The sequence below is a fragment of the Lagenorhynchus albirostris genome, chromosome 10, assembly GCF_949774975.1.
Source record: "Lagenorhynchus albirostris chromosome 10, mLagAlb1.1, whole genome shotgun sequence".
Classification (NCBI taxonomy): domain Eukaryota; kingdom Metazoa; phylum Chordata; class Mammalia; order Artiodactyla; family Delphinidae; genus Lagenorhynchus; species Lagenorhynchus albirostris.
This window is the reverse complement of record NC_083104.1, coordinates 32989982-33013309: the sequence shown is the minus strand read 5'-3', so window position 1 is coordinate 33013309 and position 23328 is coordinate 32989982. Positions and strand designations below refer to the sequence as shown.

Genomic DNA, 23328 nt, shown 5'->3' with positions numbered 1-23328 from the left:
GACATTATGCTTAGTGAAATAAAGCAGTCACAAAAAGACAAATATTGTATGGTTGATAGGAGGCATCTAGAGTACTCAAAACCATAGAAACAGAAAGTAGAATGATTACTGCCAGGGGCTGAGAGCAGGGGGAAATGGAGAGTTGTTTAATGGGTACAGAGTTTCGATTTTGCAAAATGAAAAAGTTCTCAAGACTGGTTGCATAACAGTGTGAATATACTTAACACTACTGAACTGTACACTTAAGAATGGTTAAGGTAGTAAATTTTATGTTGTGTGTATTCATCACAATTAAAAAAAAATTTTTTAACAATATATAACAGAAACTGTTTAAGTTCCACAACCTTCACCACTTCCATTCTGCTAAAGAGAAACCATCATCTAAAGTTGGTGTCTTTCTCATGCATGTTCTGTGCTTTTATTACATATGTATGTCCTCATAAATAGTAAAATCTAACAACAGAGTACATTGTTTTCTCATTTACATAAATGACAGCTGTCCATATTGCACAAAGCTTTTGCATTTTGGTTTTTACCTCAACAATATTTATGTTTTTAGAATTTATGTGAGGAAATAAGTGTTCTCTATTCTTTTTTTCTATTACAAACAATTTTGTAGTAAACCTCCTAGTACGTGAAAAAAAACCTTTTTTTGGTACCTTTACTCTTAAGTGCCCAATAATTCTGTTCTTTATGAAACATTCTGTTTTTCTGCTTGAAATAATCCTCTACCCTTTTCATCTCTTGTATCTGTAGGGGTCAGCAAACTATAGCCCACCATCAGTTCTGGTAAATAAAGTTTTATTGAAACACTACTATATCCATTCACTTTCATATTGTCTATGGTTGCTTTCATTTCATTTCATGGCAGAGTTGAATAGTTATAACAGAGACAATATGGACTCACAAAGCAAGAAATATCTACTACCTGGCCTTGTACATAAAGTTTGTCAACCCCTGGTCTAGAATATCTTCAATAATCAATCTAGCCATCTCCTTGTGTGGTAATTTAAAATATGTCCACAAATTTTGTATATTCCCTTTATAAGGTGAAGCCTAAATATCTTCCCCTTGGCTGTGGACTGGACTTAATAACTCAGTTCTAACAAAGAGAATACAGTAGAAGTAACATGTGTGACTTCTGAGGCTTGGTCATAAAAGACATTATGGCATCCTTCTTGCTCACATTCTTGGACCACTTGTTCTGGGAGAAGCCAGCTGCCACATCATGAAGACATTCAAGCTCTAAAGAGAGGCCCATATGACATGAAACTGAGGCCTCCTGCCAACAGTCATGTGAATAAGCCATTGTAGAAGTGGACTGTCCAGCCTCGGTGAAGCCTTCAGATGCCTGTGGCCCTACCCAACAGCTTGACTGCAACCTCTTGAGGTACTCTGGGCCAGAACCACTGAGCTAAGTGACTCCTATATTCCAGACCCACAGAGTCTATGAGATAATAAGCATTTGCTGTATTAAGACACTAAGTGTTTGGGGTAATTTATTTTAAAGCCGTAGATTACAAATATGTCACAGAAGAGCCATTACCTGACCCCCCAGACTAGTCTACATCCTCCTCCACCCTCATTTAGACTTTCATAGCACTGTGTACCTTTTCTTCCTATCATTGGATATGGCTGCAATTAATAGCTTCGTGTCTGTATTTACCACTGAGTGGTAAATTCCATAAGCATAGGGACCCTGTATGTCCATTATACTCCCAGTAACTAACATAGTACCTGCCAAGAGTAAGTGCTCAATTAATATAGACACATTGAATGAAACAGTACAATTGATATTATAAGCCTGGTGGTTCTAGAATACCTTTGGACCAAAAGGAGTCTGATGTGAAGGATGATAATAGCTAATGGATACTTATACACTGCTGTGTGCTAAGCACTCTTCTAAGCACTTTATAAATAGTAACTTGTTTAATCATCACAATAACCTCCTTAGGTAGGTACTATTATTATCACCATTTTTTCACACCAAGAAATGGAAGCATAGAGAAGTTATAACTTGCCCAGTCTACTGAACTGCACTGCTGGGATTTATGCCAGGAAGTCTGGTTCCAGGGTCTCTGCTTCTAACCACCACGCTTACTGCCCATGTTTCACCACTTGGCTTTGATTTGATATTTAAAGGTGACACCTTTATCTCCACTGGCTTCTTTCATTGTAGCCACCTGCATAATATTCCTTTGATTCAGTCTTCCATTTCTCAATCTTTTCTTGAGTACTTGAAAACATACAGAAACTTACTCTCAATAACAGTTGTCTGGTACTGATATCCATATTAGATATTAAAACAAATGGCAAACATGGTTAGGCACAGAGAAGTGGATAAAAAACAGTTACTTTCAAATATTAACATCATTCTCAATGTTTGAAAGATCAAGTACTAAAAAATAACTATGTAAAAGATTTAAGTGATATAATTAGTAAGACTGAATTAATAGACAATTCTATTTTGGATCCTATAGATTTCCATTTCAAGATTCCATGGAATATTTAAACAGATTGATCACATACCAGACCACCAAGAAAAATCTCAAATGGATTCCAAAAGTTAGAAGTGATATAGGACACATCCTTTGCCCACATAATAAAACAATAACAAAAGTTAAAAATGAAACCTCACTATTTGGAAAGCTCTTAAAAGTTTTAAAATTCATCCACTACCGTTAAACGGATCCTGTCCACTCCGTCTACTAGGTGTGTGACCTTAGGCAAGTGCCTGAATGTTTTCTGATCCTCAGGATGGTGAAGTTGAGTTGAGGTAAGCATATGTGTAGTGCTTGGCTGGGCTGGCACTCAGCACACTCTCAATCACTGAAACTCATCCTTATTTTTCTTGTTGCCCCTGAATGGTTATTAGTATTCCTGAAAGTATATTACAGAATGAAGCCTGGCAGAATGCCTTCCCTGCCACTTGTTCTGTGATCTGATACTGGCTATCGTCGCCACTGGGTCTGCCTGAATAATTCAAGGAATACTGAAGGACCACTATGTGCCAGGTAAAACACAGAATATACCTGCCTTACACTCCGGTGCAAGCATTCTCAGTGGAAGTGATATCATGCCTAGAGGTTTCGGGAGATGGTGAGTTGCACAGTGCTGTTGGAGTGGAGAGAGTGATGAAGAGGGTGCTGGGAGATGAGGCCCAAGAGGTCAGGACTAGGAAAAGGACAGGCTGTGTAAGGCCATTTAGGTCCTCATGAAGATCTTGGTCTTATACAGAAGACTTCAAATTCCAGAGAGATGGGAAAGCAGTTTCAATGGAAATATGTAAAAATGATATAAGCTTGCTGTTTTTTTTAATTGGGGTAGAGTTATTTTACAATGTTGTGTTAGTTTCTACTGTACAGCGAAGTAAACTTACTGTTAACTTATTTTTTTAGTCTTCACAAAAAATGGATATTTGGGAACATAAGACCATACCATCTGAATCTCTGCACATACACAATTCCCTTAATTTGTTTTGATATATAACTGACTTTTTGCTAAATCTGCATTAAAGATGGTTTGACAGATTTATCTTGTTCCTTTGGACACTATGATCCTGGGAACAATAGAAAGTAATAGAATGAGATGCCAGCTTTCAAATATTTGGCCAGTGGTGTTAGCGATGTCCAAAGTTTTTTGGGATAAAGTTTGTCCCAAATAAACTAAATAATAAAGTTTAGTTATTTAATTCAATAATTACTAAGGACCTAACACGTAATAAACAATACAGAGATATCAAAGATAAATGTAACAGGGAGGGGCAAGATAAGGGGTAGGGTGTTAAGGAGTACAAACTACAAAGAATAAAATAAATAAGCTACAAGGACATACTGTGCAGCACAGGGAGTATAGCCGATTTTTATAATAACTATAAATGGAGTATGACCTTTAAAAATTGTGAATCACTATGTCGCATACACGCAACTTATATGATATTGTAAATCAACTACACCTCAATAAAATAAAACTTTAAAAATTATTCAAAAAAATAAAAAATAATTTAAAATAAGATAGATGTAGCACAGTGACTATGAAACATGTCAGGTCTCAAGGAACTTGACTATCTAGTGGAAGAGGGAATACATAACTAGATTACCAGACCACAATGATAGCAGCCACCATTTACAGAATGCTTACCATATGCCAAGCTCCATGCCTCCCATCTAGCTCCTGGGTGAATCTGCATAACACCCCTATAGGTAGGAGTTACCACCCCCATGACAAAGCTGCAAACACTCAAACTCAGAGAGTTAAATAATATGCCCAAGATCACAGAACTAGTAAACTTGAGAGTGTGACCAAGGTATCTGACTCTTAAACGCACACCCTTAATTACTAACGTAACACCAGGTTTAGATTGCTATTTGTGTTTCCTTCACGCTCTGCAAATGTCTAGGGTTTTAACAGCTAACTGAACCTGACTTTTGGTTTGTTTTTCAGTCCCCTGTTAGGCCCTCACCAGTTTTGAACAATATGCTAATGGGAGAGAATGAGAGGTAAGCATCCAGGCCTGATGAGGGAAGGACTATGGAAAGCTTCATGGAAAAGTACAGGTGGGTGGTTAGTCTTTAACCATTTTTGGACTCCAACAGAAATCTACCAGAGGACTCTTTCTGAGCTGAAATACTTCTCCTTGAACCTTATATACAATGGCCTTTGTTCTACTCATTTGGGAACATGAGGAAAACAGGATCCACCTCTCCCATGATGAGAGCTTCTCTGTCCAAAGTCTTTCTTACTAAGCGGTCATTATTCTATCCACTATGTCTTATATGGCACAATGTTGGGTGCTCTCAGCAGCATCCTGGTCATTCACCTCTACCCGTGTACCTGATCTCATCTGATCTTGGAAGTTAAGCAAGCTTTGGGCCTGGTTAGTACTTGAATGGGAGAGCACCTGAGCACAACGGATGCGATAGGTTTTTAGCGTGGAACCAAGAACCACAGAGGATTGTTTCCAGGCCTTGAAACCTAGTGAAGTTTGCCCTGCTGGATTTTGAAACTGCCTTGGACCTAGTAGCTCCCTTTTACCTTCCATTTCTCCCTTGTTTAACCTGGAACGTCTGTAACTTATCCTATGCCTAACCTATCATTGTCTACTGGAAGCAGATAAATTGTTTTAGTTTCATACGTCCCCTGATGGAGAGGAATTGTGCCTCAGGAGTTGTACATAATAGGTTATACCAAGAGCCTCATCCGTACATAATTTTAGACGATTTAGATGATGGGAATTTTGAACTGATGAGATTTGGGGACTCTGAGTTGATGTTGTAATGGGATGAGACCTTTGAGACTTTGGGATGGAGCAAATGTATTTTTTATTTGGGAGGGACGTGAATCTGTAAGGGGCAGAGGGCAAACTACAGTCAGCAGAATAACACCCACTAACAAAGATGTCCACTCATTTCCAAAACCTGTGAATACATTATATTACATGGCAAAAGGGGCTTTCCAGATGTAACTAAGGTTATAGATATTAAGATAGGAATCTTAATATCTATATTAAGATATCTGGGTGGGCCCAATCTAATCACATGAGCTCTTTCAAAGCTCAGAACTTATTCTGACTGAGGCAGAAGACAGAAGTAGCAGATGGGGAAGCCAGAGAGACTGCTAAGCATGAGAAAGTTTCAATGTGCCACTGTTGGTTCTGAGATATAGGGGCCATGTGAAAGGACCAGAAGGGGCCTCCAAGGAATGAGGATGGTCCCCAGTTAATAGCCAACAAGGAAATGGGGACCTTGGTTCTACAAACACAAGGAAGTAGATTTGACCAACAACCTAAACAAGCTTGGAAGCACATTGATCTCAAGAACCTCTAGAAAAGAGCACACTTTGGTTTTGGTCTCATGAGAGTCAAAGCAAAAAATCCAATTGAGCCATGATGTACCAGAACTGCTGATCTATGAGCTAATAAAAAAGTTGTGCTAAATGTGTGCTAATTTTTTATGGCAGCAATAGAAACTAATATAGTGTGGTTAATCTTTTACTAACCTTTGGAATCCCCTATTAGACAGTTCTTTCCACACTGAGGTGGCATACATGGCTCTGAAGCTTCTATATACAGACGTTTGTTCTACTCTTTCAAGGAGAAAAGAACAAATCAGGTTCCTCTTCCATGGTGACAGGTTCTTATCCCATGATGACAGCTTCTCAGTCCAAAGTCTTTCTTACTAAAGAGTCCTATTCTACACACTGTTTCTTATATGACACAGTGTCAGGTGATCTCAGCAGTACCCAGGTCATTTACCTTAGTCCATTTCTATATCTTAGGTCAGATTCCTAAGAGGTATAGTCTGAGACAGGGACTTTTATGTAAGTGATTTCTTAAGGGAGAGTTCAGAGGGGAACCCATAAGAGAGGGAGGAAACCCATATGAAGTAGAGAAGAAAGTTGAGCAAGGATTTGTTGTATACGAAGTCTAGCCTGATCCAGGCCAAGATGGTAGAGGAGGAAAACCCTGAACTCACCTCTTCCCATGAACACACCAAAATTACAACTACTTACAGAGCAAGTGTCTATGAGAACCACCTGAAGACTAGAAGAAAAGATGTTCCACAACTAAATATATATATATATATATATATATATATATATATATAAAAAGAGGGAAGCACAATGAAAGTACGAGGGGCAGAGACATGGTTAGTCAGGACCCACAATCCCAGGGAGGCAACCCACAAATGGGAAAAAGATCACAATGCTAGAAGACCTCCCGAAGGAACAAGGTGTCCAAACCCCACACTGGGCTCCTACACTGGGAAGACAAACCTGCAGAATGTCTGCCTTCGTAAACCAGTGGGGCTTATGTTTGGGAGAGATGGAGGGTTATGGAAAACAGACTCAGCTCTCAGAGGGCATGAGCAAAATCTCACACACTTCAAGTCCCAGCACAGAAGCAGTAGTCTGGAATCCTCCCTCTAGCCTATTAGCATTGGGGTCTTACCCAGCCACCAGTAAGCTGGCACCAGCTCTATGACCCACAGTCTGTGCACCTAGACACACCAGGACCTGGCCTCGCCCACTAGCGGGCCAGCAACAGCACCAGGGCCCCCAGGTTTCACACCCAACCACGTGGGGGCCCGCTCCACCCACCAGAAGTCTGGCACCAACACCAGGCTCCAAAGGCCATGCAACCAATGGCACAGAAAACCTACCCTGCCCACTGGCGGACCCACAGCCACCACATAAGGCAAGGCCTTGTAGCCAACCGAGCCAGGGGCCCACCCCGTCTACCAGCATGATGAGTAAGTTGGCTCTGACAAAACAGAAGGTACTGGACCTCATAGGATGTCTTCCACATTTCTGCTACATTTCTCCAAGATTGAGAAATGTAACAAACCTACCTCAGACACAGAAATAAACACGGAGAATTAGGCAAATTGAGGAGACAATGAAATATGTTCCAAATAAAGGATCAAGACAAAGCCAGAAAAAATAAACTGAAAAAGTGGAGATATGCAATCTATCCAATAAAGAGTTCAAGGTAATTCTTAAAAAGGGGAAGAATAATGGATGAACACAGTGAGAATGTCAATAGAGTTTAAAGATATAAAGAAGAACCAAACAGAGCTGACAAATACAATGAATGAAGTTTTAAAATATACTAGACAAGGGCTTCCCTGATGGCGCAGTGGTTAATAATCCTCCTGCCAATACAGGGGACACAGATTCAAGCCCTGGTCCGGGAAGATCCCACATGCCGCGGAGCAACTAAGCCCATGAGCCACAACTACTGAGCCTGCTCTCTAGAGCCCGCGAGCCACAACTACTGAGCCCACATGCCACAACTACTGAAGCCTGTGTGCCTAAAGCCCGTGCTCCACAGCAAGTGAAGCCACCGCAACGAAAAGCCTGCGCACCACAACGAAGAGTAGCCCCCGCCCGCCTCAACCAGAGAAAAGCCCATGCACAGCAACGAAGACCCAATGCAGCCAAAAATAAGATAAATAAAAATAAAATAAAATAAAATATACTAGATGAACTCAACAGTAGATTAAATGATACAGAGGAATGGATCAGCAATCTGCAAGACAAAGTAGTGGAAATCACCCAAGCTGAACAGAAGAAAGAATCAAAGAAATGATAGTTTGAGAAAATATCAAACATACTAACATTAGCCTTATAGGGGTCCCAGAAGGAGAAGAGTTAAGAGGAAGGGGCAGAGAAATTATTTGAAGAAATAATAGCTGAAAACGTCCCCAACCTGGGAAAGGAAACACATCCAAGTCCAGGAAGCAGAGACAGTCCCAAACAAGATGAGCCCAAAGAGGGCCACATCAAGACACATCATATTTAAAATGGCAAAAATTAAAGTGAGAATCTTAAAAGCAGCAAGAGAAAAGCAATTAGTTATGTACAAGGGAACTCCCATAAGGCTATCACCTGATGTTTCAACAGAAGCTTTGCGGATCAGAAGGGAGTGGCACAATATATCCAAAGTGATGAAAGGAAAACCCCTACAACCAAGAATACACTACTTGGCAAGGTTATCATTCAGATTTGTAGAAGAGATAAAAGGTTTTACAGATAAGCAAAACCTAAGAGTTTAGCACCACTGAACCAACTTTACAAGAAACGTTAAGTGGACTTCTTTAAGTGGAAAAGAAAAGGCTACAATTAGAAATATAAAAATTATGAAAGAAAAAATCTCACTGGTAAAAGCAAACATACAGTAAAGGTAGTAGATCAACCACTTATAAAGCTAGTAGGAAAGCAAAAAGACAAAAGTAGCAAAAAACATTTATATCCACAATAAGTAGTTAAGTGATACACAAAATAAAAAGATATAAAATATGATGTCAGAAACATTAAATGTGGTTGGGAGGAACACAGGGTTGTTGGAACACATTCAAACTAAAGAGATCATCAACTTAAAATAACCCCATATAAACTGTTTTATATGAACCTCATGGTGACCACAAAGCAAAAAACTATAATAGAAACACACACAAAAAGAGAAAGGAATCCAAACACTTAAGATAGTGATCAAGTCACAAGGGAAGAGAGCAAAATAAGTGTAAGAAAACTAAAAAGAACACAAAAACAACTAGAAAACAATCAACAAAATGGCAATAAGTACGTACCTATCAAGAATTACTTTAAATTGTAAATGGACTACATTTGCCAATCAAAAGACAGAGTGGGTGAATGGATAAAAACAAGACCCATCTATATGCTGCCTACAAGAGATTCACTTCAGAGCTAAATACACACAGAGACTGAAAGTGAGAGGATGGAAGAAAGTATTCCATGCAAATGTAAACAAAAGGAAAGCTGCGGTAGCTATACTTATATCAGACAAAACAGACTTTAAAGCAAGTATTGTAACAAGAGACAAAGAAGGGCATTGCATAATGATAAAAGGATCAATCCAACAAGAAGAAACACCAATTGTAAATATATACGCACTGAACACAGGAGCACCTAAATACATAAAGCAAATATTGACAGAGATAAAAAGAGAAATTGACGGTAATACCATAGTTAGTAGGGAACTTTAGCACCCTACTTACCTCAATGGACAGATCATCCAGACAATCAGTGAGAAAACCCTGATCTTAAATGATACATCAGATGGAATTAACAGACACATAAAGAACATTTCAACCAAAAACAGCAGAAAAACATTCTTTTCAAGTGCACATGGAACATTCTCCAGGATAGATCACAGGCTAAGCCACAAAACAAATCTCAATGAATTTAAAAAGACTGAAATCATATCAAGCATGTTTCCTGACCACAATGGTATAAGATTAGAAATAAACTACAGGGAAAAAACTGCAAAAAACACAAACACAAAACACTATGCTACTAAACAACCAGTGCGTCCTGAAGCAAAGAGGAAATGAAAACACAATGGTCCAAAATGAATGGGTTGCAAAAGCAAATCTAAGAGGGAAATTTAAAACAATACAGACCTACCTCAGGAAACAAGAAAAATTTCATATCAACAATCTAACCTTATGCCTAAAGGAACTAGAAAAAGGACACACAACACCCAAAGTTAGTAGAAGGAAGGAAATAATAAAGATCAGAGCAGAAGCCAATGAAATAGAGACTAAGAAAAACATAGAAAAAAAATCAATAAAACTAAGAATTAGTTCTTAGAAAACATAAAATTGATAAAAATTGATAAACCTTTAGCCAGACTCATCAAGAAAAAAATGAAAGAGGCCCAAATAAATAAAATTGGAAGTGAAAGAGAGTGAGAGGCTTCAGCAGCCATGGCTCCCAACGTGCCCGCAGCCAAATGGGCCCAAGAGTGTCCTAAAGGCAGCCGGTCTGTGCTGCTGGGGCCGCCCAGAGCCAGCAAGGGTACCCAGGCACCCAAATTCGCTGAAAGCTTCTGTGTCTGCCATTTGGCTACTGGAGACGTTCTGAAGGCCATAGTGGCTTCTGGCTCAGAGCTGGGAAAAAAGCTGAAGGCAACGATAGATGCCAGGAAACTGGTGAGAGATGGAATGGTCGTGGAGTGCATTGAGAAAAATTTGGAGACCCCTCCATGCAAAAAATGGTTTTCTTCTAGACGGCTTCCCTTGAACTGTGGGGCAGGCAGAAATGCTTGATCACCTCATGGAAAAGAGGAAACAGAAGCTTGATTCTGTGACTGAATTCAGCATTCCAGACTCTCTGCTGATCTGGAGAATCACAGGATGACAGATTCACCCCCAGAGTGGCCATTCCTACCACAAGGAGTTCAACTTCCCAAGGGAGCCCATGAAAGATGACATCACAGGGGAACCCTTGGTCCACCGATCAGATGATAATGAGAAGGCCTTAAAAATCTGCCTGGAGGCCTACCACACTCAGACAACCCCACTGGTTTACTACAGTAAACGGGGGATCCACTCTACCACTGATTCATCCCAGACCCCCGATGTCATGTCTGTAAGCATCCTAGCAGCCTTCTCCAAAGCTACATCCTAGTAACAGAAGGCCAAGGCTGCACCACTGCTCATCACTCCACGGCATGATCCCTGCTCTTAGATACTGGGCAGAGGGCAGGGGTGGTCAGGGTAAGGATGGAGAGGGAGGAGTGGTGAGGGGTCAAGAGGAGAATGGGAAGAGCAGCAGTGCTGCAGTGAAGCGATTTCTTTTACATGGAGTAGAAGTCTCAAAAAGTATAAGCAAAGGGAAAAATTAATTTTTTAAAACACTGACTGGAGGGTATAAATAGAAACAGGGAGAGGCAGTATTATTTCTAAGGAATCACGTTGGCATTTACTCCAGACTGGTGACAGTATTTTTTAAAGCCAGTGCCTTAAGACCTCAGCTTTTATGGGAACCTCATGCCAGCCCAGGAACGCAGGAAATCACACTGTTGTCCTGTCTGTCCTGTAGCTTGGAACAGGGCAGGAGTTAACTACTAACCCTGGCTCCCCATACCATGAGATCAAAAAGTCATCTCCCCATTTGAAAGAGATATGGAGTGTGTACATGGGAGCAGTGGCTCAGCACATCAGGTTTACTGGAGTCGTGGGGCAGGTGGGGCAGCTGGTCTCACTCCCCTCCCAACTTATCACTGATTTACCAGCCCACCTGCTCTCGTGGGTAAGCTCTTGGCAGCCACCCAGCATATGCCACATTCCTACACTCTTGCCTTCCTCCACCCATGTCGTGTGAAAGAACCCTTTTTAATAAATAAGCAAGTGTCCTAAGCAACATTCTCCAAAGACTGTCCTTTCCATCCTCAAATCCTGTGACTGGGATCACTCAACAGCACTGTGATGTATTATTTTCAATGAGGTGCCTTTCTTAACTATGTTAAAAGTTTGTAAAAAAAAAAAAAAAAAGAAAGAAAGGAAGTAGGGAAGGGAGGGAGGGAGGGAGCGAGGAATGAAAGACAAGTTACAACCGACACCACAGAAATCCAAAGGATTAAGAGACTACTATAAACAGTCAGATGCCAAAAAAATGGATAACCTAGAAGAAGTGGATAAATTCCTAGAAACATACAATCTCCAAAGATGGCATCAGGAAGAAATAAAAAAATATGAACAGATTACCAGTAATGAAACTGAATCAGTTACTTCTAAAACAAAATCCCAAGAAACAAAAGTCGGGACAAGACAGCTTCACAGGTGAATTCTACCAAGCATTTAAAGGTGAGCTGACACGTATCCTAGTCAGATTACTCCAAAAGATTAAGAGGAAGGAATGCTTCTGAACTCATTCTACAAGGCCAGCATCACTGTGATACCAAAGACAGACAAAGATTTTCACAAAGAAAGAAAATTATAGGCCAATATCATTGATGGACATACATGCAAAAATCCTCAATGAAATATTAGCAAACAGAATTCAGCAGTGCATTAAAAGGATCATACACCATAATCAAGAGAGATTTATCCCAGGGATGCAACAATGGTTTAATATCCTCAAATTAATCAATGTGGTACACCACATTAACAAACTGAAGACTAAAAATCATATGATCATCTCAATAGATGCAGAAAAAACATGACAAAATTCAACATCTATTTATGGTAACAACTCTCAACAAAGTGGGTATAGAGGGAACATATCTCAATGTAAGAAAGTCTATATATGACAAACCCACAGCCAACATCATACTCAACAGAGAAAAGCTGAAAGCATTCCCTTTAATTGAGGAACAAGACAAGGATGCCCACTCTTGCCACTTTTATTCAACATAGTATCAGGAGTCTTAGTTAAGCAAGACACATAATACTGAAAATCCTAGCCACAGGAATCAGAAAAAGAAATAAAAGGAACCCAAATTACAAAGAAAGAAGTAAAACTGTCACCATTTGCAGATGACATGATAATATATACAGAAAATCTTAAATCCAAAAAACTATGAGAACTAATAAATGAATTCAGTAAAATTGCAGGATACAAAATATATAGAAATCTGTTGCATTTGTATTCATTAACAAACTCTCAGAAAGAAAAAGTAATAAAACAACCTCACTTACAATTTCATCAAAAAGAATAAAATACCTTGGAATAAACCTAGAAAAGGAGGTAAAAGATTTGTCCTTAGAAGACTGTAAGACAGGGATGAGAGAAATTGATTATGACTCAAGCAGATGGAAAGATATGCCACACTCATGGACTGTACTGAATATTGTTAAAATGACCATACTATTCAAGCAATCTACAGATTCAGTGCAATCCCTATCAAAATTCCAATGCATTTTTCAAAGAACTAGAACAAATAATCCTAAAATTTATATGGAAACACAAAAGACCCTGAAGAGCCAAAGCAATCTTGAGAAAGAAGAACAAAGTTAGAAGTATCATGCTCCCTAATTGCAACCTACATCTACAAAGCTACAGTAATCAAAACAGTATCATACGGATACCAGAACAGACATGTAAATCAATGGAACATAATAGAGAGTGCAGAAATAAACCCATGCTTATATGGTCAATTAATTTATGACAAAGGAAGCAAAAGTATACAATGGGGAAAAGACAGCCTTGTAAATGATGTGGGGAAAACTGGACAGCTACATACAAACTAATCAAACTGGACTACTTTCTCACACCATATACAAAAATAAACTCAAAACGGATTGAAGGCTTAAATATAAGACCTGATATCATAAAACTCCAAGAGGAAAATATAAGCAGTACACTATTTGACATCTATCTTAGCAGTATTTTTTTTTTTTTGCTTTGTCTCCTCAGACAAGGAAGACAAAAACAAAAATAAGCAAATAGGACTACATTAAACTAAATGCTTCTGCACAGAAAAGGACACTACCAAGAGAACATAAACGGGACCTCCCTGGTGGCCCAGTGGGTAAAACTCTATGCTCCCAATGCAGGGGGACCGGGTTCGATCCCTGTTTGGGGAACTAAGAGTTCACATGCATGCTGCAACTAAGAGTCTGCATGCCTCAACTAAGAAGCCCACATGCCACAACTAAAAAGCCGGCATGCGGGGGGTTCCAAGATAGCAGACGAGTAGGAGGACGGATGCATCAGGAATACATCTAAAGATTCAACAGTTCTCACAGAACACCAGCAGAACACTAGCAGAAGACCCTGGACACCAGAAAGGACTATAAAGATCCCCACATAACTGGGTAGGACAAAAGAAAGAAGGGAGGAGGAGGAGGGGAGGAAGTGGGACAGGACCTGCACCATGGGGGTGGAGGGGAGAAATGAAGCAGGGGAGAGATTTCCACATCCGGGGAAGCCCCCTCACCGACAGCAAAATAGGCTGGGACAGAAGGGAAACATTTGAGGCTGTCAGAGGAGGTTGAAGCAACCGATCTGTGGCAGACGAGCCACCACAGTCCTGCGTGCCCCAGGCAGGGACGTGTGTCCACCAGTGCACACAGGGGCTGGGAGCTGGTGCGTGGTGATTAGAGAGCAAACCTGGGGCGACGACTGCTGCTGGCTGTGGGGAGATGGCCTGAGGGGACGGGAGGGAGGAAATCCACAACAGGGAATGCCTATGAAGGAAAACCAGACTGCGATGGAAGCAGGGCACTACTGCTGAGTCACACGGAGCCACCACTGTAGCCTCTGTCTCTCCACAAACCGGCACCTGCAGCCAGGCAATAAAAAAAGTCCTACCAGGGCTGACCTTCACGCGTCTGCTGCTGGGCACTAAAAGAAACCCGGCCAGGGCTGGCCCTCGCATGCCTACCACCAGGCACTAGAAAAAGCCTAGCCAGGGCTGGCCTTCAGCAACTTCCACCAGGCACTAGAAAAGGCTCCCACTAGGGTCCTATCTCTTGAGCCCATGGCCGCTGGCTTCCTTGCACACCTGGCACCGCCAGGGCTCCCATGATCCAAGGAGCCATACCACCTCCACGCCCTGTCCTCACCAGGGCAGACCCAAGTGCTCCAGGGCAGCCTTGGTAGCAAACTCCTGTGGGTGGCCCACATGCAGAGGTGGGGATAAAACCACAGACAAACCCCAGGGGTGGGGTGACTAAGGAAGAGGAGCGAAAATCTTTCCATCAGTTGTACAACCTGCAGGTTAAATCCCCGTCATCAGCTAGGGAGACCCTGCGTGTACAGAATATCTGAGCGGACGAGTGTTCCCACAAATGAAAACAGTCTAGCTCTAGCAGCTGTGGACTTTGGGGGCAAGCACATGTGGGAATAGGGCCAGATCAGACTCCAAGCTGTCTCCACAGGCCCACAGCAGATCCAGAGACCAGCCTAGGCACTGGAGGGCCTCGTGGGGAGGCAGAGGTGGGCTGTGGCTCACAGTGGGGGCAAAGACACTGACAGCTGAGACCCCAGGAAAACATTATTACTACTATTATGTTTTGGTTTGTTCTGTTGCTAGTTCTGTTTTTTGGGTTTTTTTTTTAATTTTTATTTTTATGTAGTCCTTGGGGATTTTTTTAAACATATTTTTTATCTTTTTATATATTTTTACTTTGCTTTTCTGTTCTGTTTTTTCCTTTTTTAATATATTTTTAATCTTTTATATTTCTATTTTTACTTTGTTCTTCTGTTGTCCTGTGGTTTTTTTCCCTTTTCCTTTTTTTTTTTTCCTTTTAATCACTTTTGTCTGTTTCTTCTGTTTTCGTTGCTTTATTCTTCAGCTGGCACTCTGCTTTGGTTTTGTTTTTTGTTCTCTGTTTTTGTTAGTTTTGTTTTTAATTGTTTGATTTCATTTTGGGGTTCTTTTGTCTGTGTGGTGTTCTCTTCTTTTTTGTTTTCTTTGGTTGTTTTTGTTTCTTTTGGGTGTGTTTCTTTGTTTCCGTTCTTCAATCTTTGATTTTGCTTTTACCATTTGTCTGGGGTTTTGTTTGTCTTTTTTTTTTCTTATTCTTTAATCCCCTTTATTGCCATGACAAGTAGCTTGCAGGGTTGTGGCTTCCCGACCAGAAGTTGGGCCTGAGCCTCTGGGGTGGGAGCACTGAGTCCAGGATGCTGGACCACCAGAGAATTCCTGGCCCCAGAGAATATTACAGTGAGAGCTCTCACAGAGGCCTCCATCCAAATCCAAGACCCAGTTCCAGCCAACCGCCTACAGCCCCCACCACTAGACACCTCATGCCAAACAACAAGCAAGACAGGAACACAAACCCACCCATCAGCAGACAGGCTGCCTAAAGTCATACTAAGCTCACAGAAAACCCAAAACACACCACCTGACATGGTCCTGCCCATCAGAGGGAAAAGACTCAGCTCCACCCTCCAAAATGCAGGAACCAGTCCCTCCCACCTGGAAGCCTACACAAGTCACTGGACCAACTTCACTTACTGGGGGCAGAGACCAGAAGCAAGAGGAACTATGACCCTGCAGCCTGGGGAAAAGAGACCTCAAACCAGTAAGTTAGAAAAAATGAGAAGACACAGAAATATCTTGCAGATGAAGGAACAAGGTAAAAACCCCCAAAACCAAATAAATGAAGAGGAAATAGGCAATCTACCTGAAAAAGAATTCAGAGTAATGATAGTAAAGATGATCCAGAATCTCAGAAATAGAATGGAGGCACGGATGGAGAAGATGCAAGATATGTTTAACAAGGACCTAGAAGAACTAAAGAACAAACAATCAGTGATGAACAACACAATAAATGAAATGAAAAATACACTAGAAGGTATCAGCAGCAGAATAACTAAGGCAGAAGAACGGATGAGTGAACTGGAAGATAGAATGGGGGCAATAACTGCCGAGGAGCACAATAAAGAAAAAAGGATGAAAAGAAATGAGGACAGTCTCAGAGACCTCTGGGACAACATTAAGTGCAGCAACATTTGAATTATAGGGGTCCCAGAAGAAGAAGAGAAAAAGAAAGGGACTGAGAAAATATGTGAAGAGATTATAATCAAAAACATCCTTAACAAGGGAAAGGAAATAGTCAATCAAGTCCAGGAAACACAGAGAGTCCCATACAGCATAAACCCAAGGAGAAACACACCAAGACACATATTAATCAAACTAACAAAAACTAAACACAAAGAAAAAATATTAAAAGCAGCAAGGGAAAAACAAGAAATAACATACAAGGGAATTCTCATAAGGTCAACAGCTGATCTTTCAGCAGAAACTCTGCAGGCCAGAAGGGAGTGCAGGATATATTAAAAGTGATGAAAGGGAAAAAACTACAACCAAGATTATTCTACCCAGCAAGGATCTCATTCAGATTTGATGAAGAAATCAAAAGCTTTTCAATCAAGCAAAAGTTAAGAGAATTCAGCACCACCAAACCAGCTTTACAACAAATGCTAAAGGATCTTCTCTAGGCAGGAAACACAAGAGAAGGAAAAGACATACAGAAACAAACCCCAAACAATTCAGAATATGGTAATAAGAACATACATATCAGTAATTACCTTAAATGTAAATGGATTAAATGCTCCAACCAAAAGACACAGACTGGCTGAATGGATACAAAAACAAGACCTGTATATATCCTGTCTACAAGAGACCCACTTCAGGCCTAGGGACACATACAGACTGAAAGTGGTGGGATGGAAAAAGATATTCCATGCAAATGGAAATCAAAAACAACACTGGACTAGCAATTCCCATATCAGACAAAATAGACTTTAAAGAATGTTACAAGACACAAGGAAGGACACTCCATAATGATTAAGGCATCAGTCCAAGAGGAAGACATAACAATTGTAAATATTTATTCACTCAGCACAGGAGCACCTGAATACATAAGGCAAATACTAACAGCCATAAAAGGGGAAGTCAACAGTAACACAATTATAGTGGGGGACTTTAACACCCCACTTACACCAATGGACAGATCAGACAAAAAGTTAATAAGGAAACACAAGCCTTAAATGACACATTAGACCAGATGGACTTAACTGGTATCTTTAGGACATTCCATCCAAAAACAGCAGAATACACTTTCTTCTCAAGTTCACATGGAACATTCTCCAGGACAGATCATATTTTGGGCCACAAATAAAGCCTCAGTAAATTTAAGAAAACTGAAATCGTATCAAGCATCTTTTCTGACCACAATGCTATGAGATTTGATGCCAATTACAGGGGAAAAAAACCTGCAGAAAACACAAACACATGGAGGCTAAACCGTATGCTACAAGATAACCAAGAGATCACTGAAAAAATCAAAGAGGAAATCAAAAAAATACAGAAACAAATGACAACAAAAACACTATGACCCAAAACCTATGTGATGCAACAAAAGCAGTTCTAAGAGGGAAATTTATAGCAATACAATCTTACCTCAAGAAACGAGAAAATTCTCAAACAACCTAACCTTACACCTAAAGCAATAAGAGAAAGAAGAGCAACAACAACAACAAAACCCAAAGTTAGTAGAAGGAAAGGAATCATACAGACCAGAGCAGAAACTAATGAAAAACAAATGAAGAAAACAATAGCAAAGATCAATAAAACTAAAAGGTGGTTCTTTGAGAAGATAAACAAAACTGATAAACCATCAGCCAGACTCATCAAGAAAAAAAGAGAGAAGACTCAAATTAATAAAATTAGAAATGAAAAAGGAGAAGTTACAACTGACACCGCAGAAATACAAAGGATCATAAGAGACTACTATAAGCAACTATATGCCAATAAGATGGACAACCTGGAAGAAATGGACAAATTCTTAGAAAAGTACAACCTTCCAAGACTGAACCAGGAAGAAATAGAAAATATGAATAGACCAATCACAAGCAATGAAATTGAAACTGTGATTAAAAATCTTCCAACAAACAAAAGCCCAGGACCAGATGGATTCACAGGCGAATTCTATCAAACATTTAAAGAAGAGCTAACATCTATCCTTGTCAAACTCTTCCAAAAAATTGCAGCGAGAAGAACACTCCCAAACTCATTCTACGAGGCCACCATCACCCTGATACCAAAACCAAAAATATCAAGAAAAAAAGAAAACAGTGCACACCAATGTCACTGATGAACATAGATGCAAAAGTCCTCAACAAAATACTAGCAAACAGAATCCAACAACACATTAAAAGGATCATACACCATGACCAAGTGGGATTTATCCCAGGGATGCAAAGATTCTTCACTACATGCAAATAAATCAATGTGATACACCATATGAACAAACTGAAGGATAAAAACCATATGATAATCTCAGTAGCTGGAAAAGCTTTTGACAAAATTCAAAACCCATCTATGATAAAAACTCTCCAGAAAGTAGGCATAGAGGGAACCTACTTCAACACAATAAAGGCCAAATATGACAAACCCACAGCAAACATCATTCTCAATGGTGGAAAACTGAAACCATTTCCTGTAATATCAGAACAAAACAAGGGTCCCACTCTCATCACTATTATTCAACATAGTTTTGGAAGTCCTAGCCATGGCAATCAGAGAAGAAAAAGAAATAAAAGGAATACAAATTGGAAAAGAAGTAAAACTGTCACTGTTTGCAGATGACATGATACTATACATAGAGTCCTAAAGATGAACCAGAAAACTACTAGAGCTGATCAATGAATTTGGTGAAGTAGCAGGATACAAAATTAATGCACAGAAATCTCTCACATTCATATACACTAACAACGAAAGATCAGAAAGAGAAATTAAGAATCCCAGTTATCACTGCAACCAAAAGAATAAAATACCTAGTAATAACCTACCTAAGGAGGCAAAAGACCTCTATTCAGAAAACTGTAAGACACTGATGAAAGAAATAAAAGATGACACAAACAGATGGAGAGATATACCATGTTCTTGGATTGGAAGAATGAACATTGTGAAAATGACTATACTACCCAAAGTAATCTACAGGTTCAATGCAATCCTATCAAATTACCAATGGTATTTTTCACAGAACTAGAACAATTTACAAATTGTATGGAAACACAAAAGACCCCAAATAACCAAAACCATCTTGAGAAAGAAAAATGGAGCTGGAGGAATCTGGCTCCCTGACTTCAGACTATACTACAAAGCTACAGTAATCAAGACAATATGGTACTGGCACAAAAGCAGAAATACAGATCAATGGAACAGGACAGAAAGCCCAGAGATAAACCCACACACATACAGTCACCTTATCTTTGACAAAAGAGGCAAGAATATACAATGGAGAAAAGACAGCCTCTTCAATGAATAGTGCTGGGAAAACTGGATAGCTACATGTAAAATAATGAAATTAGAACACTTCCTAATACCAAAACAAAACTCAAAAATAAACTCAAAATGAATTAAAGACCTAAATGTAAGGCCAGACACTATAAAACTCTTAGAAGAAAACATAGGAAGAACACTCTTTGACATAAATCTCAGCAAGATCCTTTTTGACCCACCTCGTAGGGTAATGAAAATAAAAACAAAAATAAATAAATGGGACCTAATGAAACTTAAAAGCTTTTGCACAGCAAAGGAAACCATAAACAAGACGAAAAGACAACCCTCAGAATGGGAGAAAATATTTGCAAACGAAGCAACAGAGAAAGGATTAATCTCCAAAATATACAAAAAGCTCATGCAGTCAATAACAAAAAAAACAAACAACCCAATCAAAAAATGGGCAGAATGGAACTCCCTGGTGGCACAGTGGTTAAGAATCTGCCTGCCAATGCAGGGGACATGGGTTTGATCCCTGGTCCAGGACGATCCCACATGCCATGGAGTAACTAAGCCTGTGTGTCACACTACTGAGCCTGAGCTCTAGAGCCCGTGAGCCACAACTATTGACCTCGCGTGCCACAACTACTGAAGCTCACACGCCTAGAGCCCATGCTCCACAACAAGAGAAGCCACCACAGTGAAGAGTAGCCCCCACTCGACTCAACTAGAGAAAGCCTGCACGCAGCAACGAAGACCCAATGCAGTCAAAACTGAAAATAAGTAAATAAAAAAATTTTTTTTAAAAGGGCAGAAGACCTAAATAGACACTTCTCCAAAGAAGACCTAGAGATGGCCAACAAACACATGAAAAGATGTTCAACATCACTAATTAGAGAAATGCAAATCAAAACTACCATGAGGCATCACCTCATACCAGTCAGAATGGCCATCATCAAAAAATCTACAAACAGTAAGTGCTGGAGACAGTGTGGAAAAAATGGAACCCTCTTGCACTGTTGGTGGGAATGTAAATTGATTCAGCCATTGTGGAGAACAGTATGGAGGTTCCTTACAAAACTAAAAACAGAACTACGTTATGACCCAGCAATCCCACTACTGGGCATTATACCCTGAGAAAAACATAATTCAAAAAGATACATGTACCACAATGTTCACTGCAGCACTATTTACAATAGCCAGGACATGGCAGCAACCTAAATGTCCATCGACAGATGGATGGATAAAGAAGATGTGGCACATGTATACAATGGAATATTACTCAGCCATGAAGAGGAATGAAATTGAGTTATTTGTAGTGAGATGGATGGAACTAGAGTCTGTCATAGAGAGTGAAGTAAGTCAGGAGGAGAAAAACAAATACTGTATGCTAACACATATATATGGAATCTAAAATAACGGTACTGATCAACCTAGTGGCAGGGCAGCAATAAACACACAGGCATAGAGAATGGACTTGAGGACACAGGGGCAGAAGAGGAAGCTGGGAGAAGTGAGAGAGTAGCACTGACATATATACACTACCAAATGTAAAACAGAGAACTAGTGGGAAGCGCCTGCATAGCACAGGGAGATCAGCTCAGTGCTTCGTGACCACCTAGAGGGGTGGGATAGGGAGGGTGGGAGGGAGGCTCCAGAGGGAGGGGATATGGGGATATATATACGTATAGCTAATTTACTTTGTTGTACAGCAGAAACTAACACAACATTGTAAAGCAATTATACTTCAATAAACATGTGAAAAAAAAAAAGACACACACACCCCAATGTTCATTGAAGTCCTATTTACAACAGCTAGGACATGGAAACAACCTAAATGTCCATTAACAGAGGAATGGATACAGAAGGTGTGATACATATATACAATAGAATATTACTCAGCCATAAAAATGGAATGAAATTGTGTCATCTGTAGTGAGGTGGATGGACCTAGAATCTGTCAGAGTGAAGTAAGCCAGAAAAAGGAAAAACAAATATCGTATATTAACGCATATATATGGAATCTAGAAAAATTATACTGATGAACCTATTTGCAGTGCAGGAGAAGAGGCACAGATGTAGAGAATGGAGTTGTGGACACAGGGTGGGAAGGAGAGGGTGGGATGAACTGAGAGAGTAGCACTGACATATATACGCTATCATGTGTAAAATAGTAGCTAGTGGGAAGCTGCTGTATAGCACAGGGAGCTCAGCTCGGTGCTCTGTGATGACCTAGAGAGGTGGGATGGGTGGGAGGCTCCAGAGGGAGGGGATATATGTACACATATAGCTGATTCACTCTGTTCTGTTAGCAGAAACTAACACAGTATTGTAAAACAATTATACTCTAATTAAAAAAAAAAAAAGCCCACATGCTGCAGTGAAGATCCCATGTGCCCCAACTAAGACCCAGCACAGCCAAAATAAATAATACATAAACAAATAACTATTAAAAAAAAAAAAGAAAACATAAAGGCTGCCTACTGAATGGGAGAAGATATTTGCACATGATATATCTGATAAGGGATTAATATCCAAAATATACAAAGAACTCGTACAATCCAACATCAAAAAACAACCTGATTTAAAACTGGGCAGAGGACCTGAATAGACGTTTTTCCAAAGAAGACAGGCAGATGGCCAACAGACACATGAAAAGATACTCAACATCACTAACCATCAGAGAAATACAAATGAAAACCACAAGGAGGTATCACCTCACTCCTGTCAGAATGGCTATCAACAAAAAGAAAACAAATAACAAGCATTGGTGAGAATGTGAAGAAAAGGAAACCCTTGTGCACTGTTGGTGGAATTGTAAACTGACGCATCCACTGTGGAAAACGATATGGAGGTCCCTCAAAAAATTAAAAATAGAACTGCCATATGATCCGGCAATTTTACTTTTGGATATTTACCCCCTCACACACAAAAAGCAAAAACACTAATTCAGAAAGATATATACACCCCAATGTTCACTGCAACTTTATTTACAATAGTCAGGATATGAAAGCAACCTGCGTCCATCAATAGATGAATGGATAAAGAAGATGTGGTATAAATATACAATGAAATGTTAGCCAAAAAAAGTGACATCTTGCCATCTGCAACAACATGGATGGACCTGGAAGGTATTGTGCTAAGTGAAATAAGTCATACAGAGATGATCTCGTACGATCTCACTTATATGTGCAATCCAAAACACAAAGCAAACGAAAAGAGACATAGGTACAGAGAATATGGTTGCCAGAGGGGAGGTGGGTAGGAGTAGAAGTGAAACAGGTGAAGGGAATTAAAAAGCATAGACCTCCAGCTATAAAATAAGCCACAGGGACGGAGCACAC

At 40.0% G+C, this 23328-nt stretch overlaps 1 protein-coding gene and 1 pseudogene across 1 annotated transcript in view; one reads left to right on the top strand and one right to left on the bottom strand.

The window, feature by feature from the left end:
* Window positions 1-23328, bottom strand: part of ERC2 (ELKS/RAB6-interacting/CAST family member 2) — a 610694-nt gene that overhangs the window by 362938 nt on the left and 224428 nt on the right. The gene's annotated exons all lie outside the window — the stretch shown is intronic.
* LOC132527992 (adenylate kinase 2, mitochondrial-like) lies at window positions 10230-10932 on the top strand (annotated as a pseudogene).